This window comes from Protopterus annectens, chromosome 13.part0, assembly GCF_019279795.1.
Source record: "Protopterus annectens isolate FY-2018-M chromosome 13.part0, PAN1.0, whole genome shotgun sequence".
In the NCBI taxonomy this organism is placed as follows: domain Eukaryota; kingdom Metazoa; phylum Chordata; order Ceratodontiformes; family Protopteridae; genus Protopterus; species Protopterus annectens.
Window position 1 is genome coordinate 521,765,991 of NC_056747.1, and position 12,500 is coordinate 521,778,490.

Here is a 12,500-nt window from a genome sequence, read left to right on the forward strand (position 1 = left end):
GCTTAAACAAGGAAATAAGACTTCTTGTGAAGTCCTCCAAGGCCAACTATGAGTTCAAACTAGCTTTCTCAACAAAGGACAACCACAAGGCATTCTATAGTTACATCCATAACCTAAAAAGAAAGGCCCAGATTTGTACAGAACTGGTAGTTAATGATACCACATATACTGAGCCTGTGGACATGGCTAACCTGTTGACTGACAGATTCTATGAAAACTTCAGTCCCCTGTCCCCACCACACGTACCCCATGACATTCCTACCACCTGTCCCCTACCTTGTATCTCTAAAGAGGAGGTTGTAAATGCCCTCTACAAGGCCAAAAATACAGCATCTGTGGGACCTGATAACATCCAGGTTGTGTCTTACATGGGCTCTAACATGAATTAGCAACACCACTGGTTACTTTTTTCAGTCATAATCTAAGCACTGGCTTCATACCAGCTGAATGGAAAATATCCACCGTTATTCTCTTGCACAAATGTGTAAGCCATGGTGGGGCAGCAGTAGCGTTGTCGCCTCACAGCAAAAGGTTCTCCCGTTTGATTCTCAGCTGGAGCGCCTTCTGTGTGGAGTCTGCATGTGCTCCCCATGGTCGAGTGGCATTCGAAAGACATGCGTGAATGGGCATGCCTTCGTTGAAGGTTGGGCATCGAGCTGGCACCTCGGCACCATAAAAATCTACTGCCAATCATTAGTGGACCAGAGTTCCGCTGTGGTGATCCCTAACTGGCAAAAGCTGAAAGAAGAAGAACAACATTCCCTTGCACAAAGGTGGTGCTTCCACTGACCCTGAGGAACTGTAGACCTATTAGCCTGACTAACATATCTGCAAGGTCATGGAGCGAATCATCATGGAGCTTAACAAAGATATAGGTAATCTCCAAACACTTTACCCTACTCAGTTTTGATTTGTCAGAGGGAGATCATGCCTGTTGAATCTGGTCGACTTCTTTGAGACAGTCACCAAGGCCTTGGACGAGGGTAAATCTGTGCATACAGCCTACCTGAACTTAGCCAAGGCATTTGGCACTATCCCCCACTCTGGCATCATTGACAAACTCACCCAACTAGGCATCAACACTTGTATCATTACATGGGTAGCTAACTGGCTCACTAATAGAACTCATATAGTCAAAATATGGGAATCCACCTCCAACAGCAGACCTGTAACCAGTGGTGTTCCACAGGGATCAGTCCTGGGACCTCTACTGTTTTCTCCTAGGTACAAGCAACAACTAAAGCTCTGGTTGACAAAGTTTGCTGATGACTGCAAATTGGGAGCAGTCATAGAATCTCCAAATGATGTCAACAATCCTTCAAGAGGTTCTTACACAAACAAATGATTGGTGCCAAAGTCATGGCCTTAAACTGTAATGTATTATCATTCCTTTTGGTAAAAGCTATGTTCCTGCTAACTACCACATCAACAGCAATATCTTAAATACGCACTCATTGGTGAGAAATCTGGGCACACTGGTTGACAGCAACTTTATTTTTCACCACCATGTCTCTACAGTGGTAAGAAGGGCATTCTGTATTGCTCATCTCATAAGTAAGGGCATTACCTCCATAAAAAAAAGAAGTTATTTCCTCCCTGTACTCATTCCTCATTAGGCCAATAATTGAGTGCCGTGCCCCTATGGTATGTACATTCCCAAGCATCTACGGCAAGTGTAGAAACCACAAAGGATCCTCACAAGGAAAATTCAAGTTCTTCAGTATCTGTCCTATGGGGATCATCTGAAATCACTGAAACTTCATTCTGTTTCATACAGACTGCTCAGAGGCGATCTTTGACCCTGCATTATTGGAAATGCTTCATATCTGAAAGTCAAATGGTATACGGGTTCCTCGCTCTAAAGACCTTAACCTGGTATGTGACATTAATAAAACCTGCTGGAATGAAAGATTTGTCTCCCAGAGGTTACCACACCTTTAGAACAGACCTCCACTTCATGTCAAACGAAGCTCTTCAAATGCAATCTGGATGTGATTGGATGAGTGACCATAAATTTACACTGGGGGTTCCACCTGTGTTCCTGTTGGACAGGGGTAATAGGTGCTGATCATGAAGTAAGGGAAATAACTTGGCCAGGCTTGTAAGGACCCTTGGGCCATTAGCCTAGTAACTTCCTATGGTCCTATTTGTGGTGAGAGTTAGACAAAGGTGAGCTGCCATATTGGCTGATTCAGATACTGTTTATTTTCCCCTACTCTCTGTTCTGCCCCCGTACCCAGTATACAGTAATGTCAATGGTAGGCAAGTCAGACTGTTTTGCCAGAGTGCTCCCTCAATTGTCTTCTGCAAGATTGGAAACCAGTCTGCACTTGGAGGTGTAATCCCTACTGAGTATTCCCTTCCTCATTTTGAAATTAATGAACCAGAAAAACTTTTATGATGAAGTTCTGAACGTACTAAAATAGAACGATAGCACTAAAATTTTCATTTGTTTTCATTGCACCCATTTCTTTGAGTTTTGAAGTTTGTGTGTGTTGCTGTTTTTAAGTTTGGTAGTGCTTAGTGTTTTGAAAAACAACCATTCCCAGTAAGTGTATATGGTCTCTGAACTGTATTTTATGCCAGATGAGAATGACTAGGGTTTTGAGAGTGGGATTGCAGTATCTTATGTCTTGTATAAGGATATTGTAAGCAATATCATAATGTCTAATTGCTGTTAAGGCTCATTAATATGAGTAGATGTTTTCTACTGTCCCAGTCAGGATTTTGTAATAGTAATTTATTTTTAAAAGTCTTGTGCCATGGTGATTAACAACTCCTGACAGAAAGATGAATATGGTACAATTTTTTTCTGTGCCTTAATCAAGGCACAAAAAAAACCTTCTGCATTGCAGCATCTCCCTTTACCACATACCACTATTTGCCTTATTGTCAGCCATAGCCACACCCTACTAGTTCTCCTCGACTCTCTTGTGTTGGCACTTTTGTCATTTTTCTGTTCCCTAATAGATGCTTCATTGTTTGGGCTCTGCAACTGTTTCTTTCCTAAGGCCTGTAACTGAGTTAATTGCAACACTTTTGAAGACCGTAACTGTCACTGTGATACTGTCTTGAAATATATATTAAATTACTGTGCAAACCAGTAGACGTTGGTGAAGGCAATTTACTCTTCTTTTCAAGGCTCAGCATAAGGCAAAGCTGCTCCCATCTTCATGTTCATCCTGTAATGCAATATGGGTAATGTGGCTCTATTTCTAGCTATATAGATGCATTCATTCTACTGCTGATTCCGCAGATCATCACACTAACCAACTAGCTTGTTAGGTTCTAAATATATTCGGTCAGTGGGGGTGTAGAACTCTCCTTTGTCACCACACTGAAGATAAGTTTGAGTGGTAGTATATTGTGAGGATAGCAGTAACTGTGTGGTGGTTGTTGTTGTGTCTTTCGGCTTTTTCCGGTTAGGGGTCGTCACAGTGGAACTCCGGTCCGCTAATGATTGGCAAATAGATTTTTACATGCCGAGTTGCCAGCCCTGACGCACAACCTTCAATGAAGGTACGCCCATTCACGCATGTCTCCACGCAGAAGACGCTCTAGCTGAGAATCAAACTGGACAGCGTCTTATTGTGAGGCGACAACGCTACTGCAGCACCTGTGTGCTGGTAACCATTTTAAATGACAGGGCCAGATAGAGAAGTCCTTAAACATGTAGACTGACCGAAAATGGACTGACATACTAAGTCCATGATGGCCATTTCTTGGAATATTCCCTTTTCTCTGAGGTATGCCAATTACAGAGTTGGTGTATATAAATTTGGGAGGCTTGCCCACGTGGAAAAAAAGAAATTTAAAGGGGAAGAGCGATGTTCAAGATTTGCTCCTCTGTATTTTTTTTGGCATGTTACCACTTGGCATTTCAAGTGCCGACACTTCAATAGGAAGCCCTGTGAGCTTACAACCTGTAGCAGATATGAATGTCCCTGTACCTTCTGCCCAAATAGTGTGGTTCTGAAAGTTGCATAACCTATGCAGTAGTAGTTGGCTCATCATAAAGTAGTCGTGTGTGTGTGTGTGTGTGTGTGTGCGTTTGTCCACATGCGCACATATATGCATGTGCACTTGTCCATACACATTTGATCCAGTACCATTGCTGGATGGGTGCTGCCTTCTCAGCCAATTACCTTGTGAGTACCTTTCATCTGTAGTAGTTTAATCCTGCAGTCCTGACTTTCTTGCATGAGGCTGGCTGCTGCGACTTTTGTATTTAACTTTAAAGTTCTTAGTAATGCGTGCTTTAAATTAAACCTTAACATGTGCCATAGGGCCAAAGAATTTGAATTTGCTGTCTGTAAGAACCTACCCTTGCCAACATTGTCCTTGCACATCTAGCTGTGTTTACCTTCCTCATATGAGAGGCAGGGAAGGTTCGGTGTAAAATTATATTTGACCTAATTCACTCACTGAATTTGCAAACTTAATAAATAAAAGCATAAACAATTAGATTTGACCTAATTCACTCAATGAATTTGCAAACTTATGTTAATGAATAAAGTCATAAACAAGGTGGTAGTTCATTGCACTTTTGGCAGTTCACTGTAGCCTTGGGGACTTTTATGTGGGAATTGTTTTCATGGAACAAGAGTCTGCAGAGCTCTGCTTTATATTCAGCAGCAGTCATAGCTGGTGCCATAACTGAAGTTATTCTTCCCTTGTTTGAGAGCTTATAATAACAATGTCAAATGCCATTTGTAATTTCTGTCTGATGCTGCAATGCCCTGAAGTGTTTTTCTGCCCACCTGGTATATTTTGTCAGACTCTAAAGAATTATTTGAGATTATTGGACAAATGTGGCTGTACTTTGTCTTCAACAGATGAATGCCAAAGCAGCATTCTGTATGATGTTAACAGACTCCCATTTGAAAATGGCAACGTTTAAATGATTATCAGGTAATTTGAACAGATGCCCACGTAGTACTACAGCAGGCATTTATCAGTTTAAATATTTTTCTTACAGTACCCTGACATGCTTTACTACAGATTTTCATCTCTCAGCTAATGTAAACATGTAGACAGGGATTTAAATACACAAGTGTTCATTTCATTTGTGTCTAGATGCATGTTGAAAATGTTTACCTATTTTCATATAACACAGCTTGTAGTTGAAAAAAATTGACCATCCCTGCTGTCTTCATTATACTGTTTATGAAATTGATGTGTATTTGATTTTCACTTCACTAGCCTGTAGTAAGTTTGGTCCCTGATTTTGAAGTTTTCCTCATAATAAATGACAGAAAATGTGGATAGGAATGTTAGCCATTGTTTCTCTTCCTGTCATTTATCATCCTTATTGGGATTACTGAAGGAAACTTCTAGGTGGCTTTGCATTGACTGTCATTGTCGGTTACAGCGTTACACTTTTGTCTATTTCTTTGGTCTAGACTCAGGGGTGTCCAACCTTTTGGCTTGCTGGGGCTGCATTGAGTGAACAGAAATGGTTTTGGGGCCGCATATAAAATATATCATATAGTTAACTCTTTCGTTGCTCCGGAAGACCACAGTCGACCTCCTGGCTGTACTGTAGGTGAATTTGAACAATGAATAAATGTAATAAATGCCTAATATTTGCCTTAAAATTCTAATTCTCATTCTAATTCTCTAATCTAACAGTTAACTCTAACATCTTGGTTAATCTATCTATATATATATATATATATATATATATATATATATATATATATTTTTTTTTACAAATAAACAGATATTCACTACAGCACTAGCATTTCTCACTGGGAAAACCATTCCAGCAGTCCAACTACGTAAAATGTCAACATCCTACAATACTATAATCCAAAAAAAATAACCCAACAAATTTGTAATAAAGTAAATAATTCTCATTACTGACTTAATAAAACAATTCTGAATAAGCTACAAGAGGGTCTCACCCAAACAAATAACTGGTGCCAGAAATATGGCCTCAAGCTAAATGCCAAACAATGCATCATTCCCTTTGAGGAGAGTGATGTCCCCACAAATTATCACATTAATAACAATGTTGTAAGCATGCAATAAGTCATATGGTACTTGGGCACCCAGGTTGATAGAAACCTGACTTTTGACCACCACGTTGTCTCCGTTGTAAGGAAAGCTTTTTACATGGCCCACTTCATTAGTAAGGGTATCTCATCCAGGGACAAGGAGGTCATAACATCCCTGTATTCTTCCTTTACAAGAGCCATTATTGAGTGAAATGCCCCTTTTGGCATGTGCCTCAGCAAAACACCCTGCCGAAAGAAAGACTACAACCATTTCTGACAAAAAAGGTCAAAGGACTAAGTTCACTTAGTTATCCAAACAGACTAAAAAGCTTCTTACTTTCCTCTGTCTCTCACTGGCCCCTATAAATTTCATCATTGGCTTGCTTTCCAGGCTAAGAAAGATCCTGCCTTAAGAGACGTCCTCTACCTCAGAAATACTGGTTATACTTAAAACGCTCACTACAAAGACCACAGTCTTCACTGCAACATAAACAAGCCACTTTTTATGGGCAGGTTCTTGACACAAAAACCTTCAACTTCTGTAAAAAGCTCCTCTCATTATCAAACAATATAGTTCAGCAACACGATGGCTGGATGGATAGCCATAAATGTAGTCCTTGGGTAAGTAGCATAGCCTTCATCAAACCAGATGGAAAATCCACATACTAACCTTTCCCAGATGGATGGCTAAGATCTAATATTGGTTACTCAAGTCCAGTTGCCCAAGAAGAGGGGCATGTTTAACTAAGAATTCCATTTGCAAAATTATATTCAGTATACATATTAAATCTCTCACACACACACACACACACACACACACACACACACACACACACACACAAAAGCCCCTACTTGTAAAATAGGCAACCTCAGTAATCACATGACACCAACTCACTGAATGAAATTGTCGAAGTCAAAATATCTGAAAGAAAAAATCATAATAGAGATGGATTCATCCATGTAATTTCCAACCACCAAAAGGACCATCAATAAATCAACAAACAACTGCTCGGCAAAAAGTAAATCAATAAGAAAATCATAAACTATAATGCTAGATACTGGTGTAAACATATAACTTGTGTCAATCGCCAGGTTATTCCATACCAAAAGATTGTTTCAGAGCTTCAGCTATGTACAAACAGCTTTCTCCTAAAAACTTAACTCGTTGATATTTGCCTTGCTGTAATTATAACTGTAAAAAAAAAAATGTTTTTAAGTTTATTCTGTACCTCAATGATTCTCACTGTTACGAGATGTAATCTCTGCCATATTGTATGAGTAATACATCCATAATTTGCTGTCTCTCTCTCTCTCATGTATTGTATTATATTGTTTTGTGTTATTTTTGGAGCTTTTCTCCCCAGGCCTCCGCTGAAAATGGACCTGTGTCCAGTCGACTTTTCTGGTAAACAAATGTAAAATAAAATAAATAAAAATAAACTTCCCTCCAATCTAAAGCCATTTGACATTCAGACATTTTAATTTGTGCAGAAGTTACTCACAGACTGACAGTTTACTGAGCTGTAATGCTGACCTTTGCTTTTGAAAAAAAAAAAACAAATTCCCAGACTTTGTCAATAGCTCAAAGTGTAGAGAGGATTATTTATTTATTATATATTTATTTATTTTTGGAAAACATCTTTAAAACTGTTAAAATGATTACACACCCAGAAACACAGAAAAGTTATTGTGATTATGTAAACCACAGACTGCTGCAAGAAATCAAAGTCACATTAGCACTCTATGCTCATGTCCGAACAGATGAATCATACCTGTCAATTCCAAAAGAAGTAAAGTAGCTTAATAAGAAGGTTATTTGCAAGGTTACATGGCAGTTTATATTGGAAATAAGCAGATATATTAAAAAGGCTCTGTTTTTCATAATTATGCTGAAAAGTCTTCCAAGGTAAATACAACTTCTGATTTAGTATGGAACCATACCTCTCAACCTTAGAGCAAGAAATCTGGACAAAGCAAAAAATAAAAGTGGAACACAGGCCCAAAAATAGTTATGCATCACAGACACCATTGAAACAACTGTAGCTGCAAACATTATACATCACTTATAATCTTTCTATCCCATTATTGTCAGTTAAACATTATATGGCTCATTCAGCCATGCCTTCTTTTGCATCAAAGAAAACCATGCTTTGAAATGACAAATGCATTAAAAATAATAAATAAAACACATTGCATCAACATCCTGCAACTTCCTACCTGCAAGCAACCACAGAGCTTTCACTGAAACGAGGGCTGCTTGTTTCCCCAGAATGACAGCTCTCCCTAATTAAGTCTAATGGTATACAATCTACCAGTATCTGGATAGGGTTACCACCTGTCCCACTTTGCGAGGGACAGTCCCTCTTTGGGCAGTTGTGTCCTGCAAAAAATGTGAAAAAATGGCAAATGTCCTGAGATTTTAGGACAAAATTATTTTCTATATTTTATGTCATAGTTGCATAAAACAGTTATTCTGTATCTGAAACACCTAAATGTTATAAGAAACAGAATAAGGAACTAAAATGCTACAAGAATAGACTTTTATTCAGGCAAAAAACTGAAGTTCTGTCCTTTGTACTGGCCGTGGGTATGTTTTGCCCTGCAAAATCTGATGTTTGTAGCACAAATGTCCCACTTTGGGCATTTGGAAAGGTGGCAACCCTATATCTGGACTACTTGAAAGAAATTAAATTATGGCCTGTAAAGTGAAAGTACTTTGTTTAATTTAACTATATTTCTAAGCCCACTTACTATATTTTTTCAGTAACATCCCAATATCCATTTCCAGGTCACTTTACAAGACATTGGCAGTGGCAGACTTGGCATCCTTCAGAACCCCACAGGCCCACGCTAATACATTGTCCATTAAATGTAAATATCCATCCACTGTAAATGGTAAGAAGCTATGTCTTAAAAAATCTACTTCTGGCATGCGTACCCAAGTATTAGGTTTTGAAACAAAGAAACATTCTCCACAGTCCGTAAGTCTCCATTTTTAATAATCGTCTACTGTTGCAGCACTCCCAACACATAAGCACACATATACACACTAAAATACCCAACATTTACAAAATGACATTGTGCCCACTTGATTTGCCAGTATTGATGATCCGCCAAAGCTATGCTTACTGTTGTCCAATCTACCACTGCTTAGAACCCACCAATGAAAAAACAGTACTAGGTGCTTTTTTGTTTGTCTGAAAAAACAATACAACTTTATAGACTACAGTCCCACATAGTCAGTCCACTACTGACCCATTAACCCTAGGCTGCTGTCTCATTCTTACTCCCTGGAACTGCATTACCTTGGATGACTACTTTTATTTCCTAAGCAAAAGACACAAATTGGAAGATGAGGCAAAAATACAGACATTCTTTGAAAATCCATACAGTTAAGAGGTATAAGTTCATGTTCAATACAACACTCTCCCTGTCAGGAAAGCCACAATTTAATGAAAGTGTACTCTTAATGTATGATGTATTTGTGAGCTAACTTGTTTGTGTTCAGTAGGTAGACTGATCATTGTTAGCCTCTTTGTGCATGCATCTCTCTCTCTCATGCACACATATACACACATACACACACACACACTCTTCTACTTTCACGCACACAATTCTCCTTTCATGCATGCACTCACCCACTCAGTACTTAACTATTAACACAGGTAATTGCTGTCCCTTTCAAAGGCAACAGCGGCAAATCCATACATGAGTCCCTCATCAGCGAGAACACACACACACACACTGACTGATTGGTGCAAAATAATGGCATAAACACACTGACCCTTTTTTGGCTCAAAAACAAAACTAGAAGGGTGCTTTGGCGCATGCACACACCGACATTAGCATTACAGGTCACGGGAGCGAAAAACACAAAACAAAAAATGTGTTTGGGCATGCGTATGTCGATGTTGCAGTTAGTGGTTGAGGGCCGCATGGAAGAGCTCTGAGGGCCGCAAGTTGGACACGTCTACTCTAAAGAATCTATATGACTCACACTACAAGTTTATCTACAGTATGAGATACCTGGGTATGACTGCACTAGTAACTTTAAATAGGAATAATCACATTATTTTAATTGACTGTAATTCACTGTCAAAAGTTTGAAATTGAAATTAACAAGACTCAAGAACTGAGAGATGAAGTTATCCATTACCCCAAAGCTGGACAGTCTGGATTAACATAGTTAAAGGTGCTAAGGTGTGTGTGTGTGTGTGTGTGGGGGGGGGCATTGTTGATTTAACAAATTTGTTTTTCCACTGTGAGATTTTTCCTGGTACAGTGTTCTATTTAATGTGTGCAATTAATAAACAAATGAATCTCTTAGAACCAGAGAAGGAAAATACTAGAATGTCAGGTATTCTTGAAGACTTTGTATGATACAGCTCTAAATAGTATTCCATTTTTTTTTTTTTTTTTTTTTTTTTTTTTTTTTACTAGTTGTGGTCTTAGACATCTGCAGTTTTGTTGGATGTTTTCTGTTTATTGAAATTCTGCAGTAAATGTCGCAACAGGGAGAAAAGGATAGGAGAGGAAGACCAGATCACAGGAGGAACCTTTAGGAATACCTTATTTATGTTATTAATATTAAATGCAGCAACTTTCTCTTACACTCCGATCATACAGGATGTGGGTTACAAATTAGACCTAATATCCTAATCATGTACTTAGATGCCATGCAAGTAAAAAGCTATATAAAAAAAATATATATAGCAGAGTAAGCCATTATTACAGCTGTATCAAGCATCCCACAGTGCAACACCGTGTACCTTGTCATTGGAAATAATCAGTAAGATCTAGCATTACAATAGGGCAGGAAATATGCAGTCATGGGCTAAGTGTAGCTAAAGTGATGATCTGCTGCAGTATACACTTAGCATACATATAAGAGGAGATGTGTGTTCCTATACACACCATACATATAGGAGGAGATGTGTGTTCCTATACACACCATACATATAGGAGGAGATGTGTGTTCCTATACACACCATACATATAGGAGGAGATGTGTGTTCCTATACACTTAGCATACATATAGGAGGAGATTTGTGTTGCTACGCTGGAGAAAATCCCAAGGAAATCATTCCTTGATTCCAACTTATAATAGTTCTTGTTCTGGTAATGTGAGTTAGACAAATTGTGATTACTTGGCCACAAAAGAATGAAGGATAAGTAATACAGAGGGACAAGACTGCTTCTAGGATTGGGTGATATATTTTAGCAATTGTCAAAAGCCTGCAAAACAGATTATAGTAGATGTAGGTAATTCAGTTATGAAGTGGTACTCAACATAAATTGATAAACAAGGCAAGGCATAGTTCTGTGCAGCAGATAAACAAGTTTTCTCAACATAACCTACAAAACCTCCATTTTAGTGCAGGTCTGTTCCCTTCTATTTCTTTAAGACATCTCTGGCAGCTGGAGGGAGATGCAGGGATCATTTACATTTTATGGAGTGAAGTTAAGTGGGCACTAGGCAAACCCTCTAAGGCTCCTAAATCAAGAGGATGGTCTGTTAGCTATACCTGTGACGTGTCCCTGATTTCAAGGAACATTCCTCATTTAGGATCTTCAACAATAAGTGAGAAGGTCACTGAAAAACAATCAGAAAAAACAAAATGAAAACTCCAGCAAAGCTCGAACTTCCACTGAGTGACCTCCCAAACCTCTTGTATCAGAGGCACATGGGATATATGCAAATGACCCTTATGAACATCAGGTGTTTCAGCTAATTGGCGATTCTGAATGCCCATGACTTGTTTTGTTGTTTTAATGGACAGTTTCAGGCCAGTAAAGCATAATGGACATCAGCTGGGTATAACAGCCCTGTTTCTTATGCTTAGTCAAACACTCTGCTTGTGCTGTGCTGACAAGGTCATAAGGCCGAAATATGCATATCCACAGCTAATGGGGTTTGGCTTTATTGGCCTGAAATTGTCCATTAAAATGACAAAACAAGTCATGGGCATTCAGAATCGCGAATTAGTTGAAACACCTGATGCTCATAAAGGTTATTTGCATCTATCCCATGTGCCTCTGATACAAGAGGTTTGGGAGGTCACTCAGTGGAAGTTCTAGCTTTGCTGGAGTTTTCTTTTTGTTTTTACTCATTTAGGATCTTAAAAAGTTCATGTTCCTCGAGGATCTACATTGAGAGAGCCTGCACAGATTCAACATTAACAGTTTTTTTAACTGATATAAATAGAGGGATGCACGGTGGTGCAGCGGTAGCGTTGTTGACTCACAGCAAGAGGTTCTCCCGTTCGATTCTTGGCTGGAGTGCGGGGAGTGCCTTCTGTGTGGAGTCTGCATGTCCTCCCTGTGGTTGGGTGGCATTCGAAAGACATGCGTAAATGGACATGCCTTCGTTGAAGGTTGGACATCGAGCTGGCACCTCGGCATTTGTGAAAATCTACTGCCAATCATTAGCGGACCAGAGTTCCGCTGTGGCGACCCCTAACCGGGAAAAGCCGAAAGACAAACAACAACATTAATGGTAAA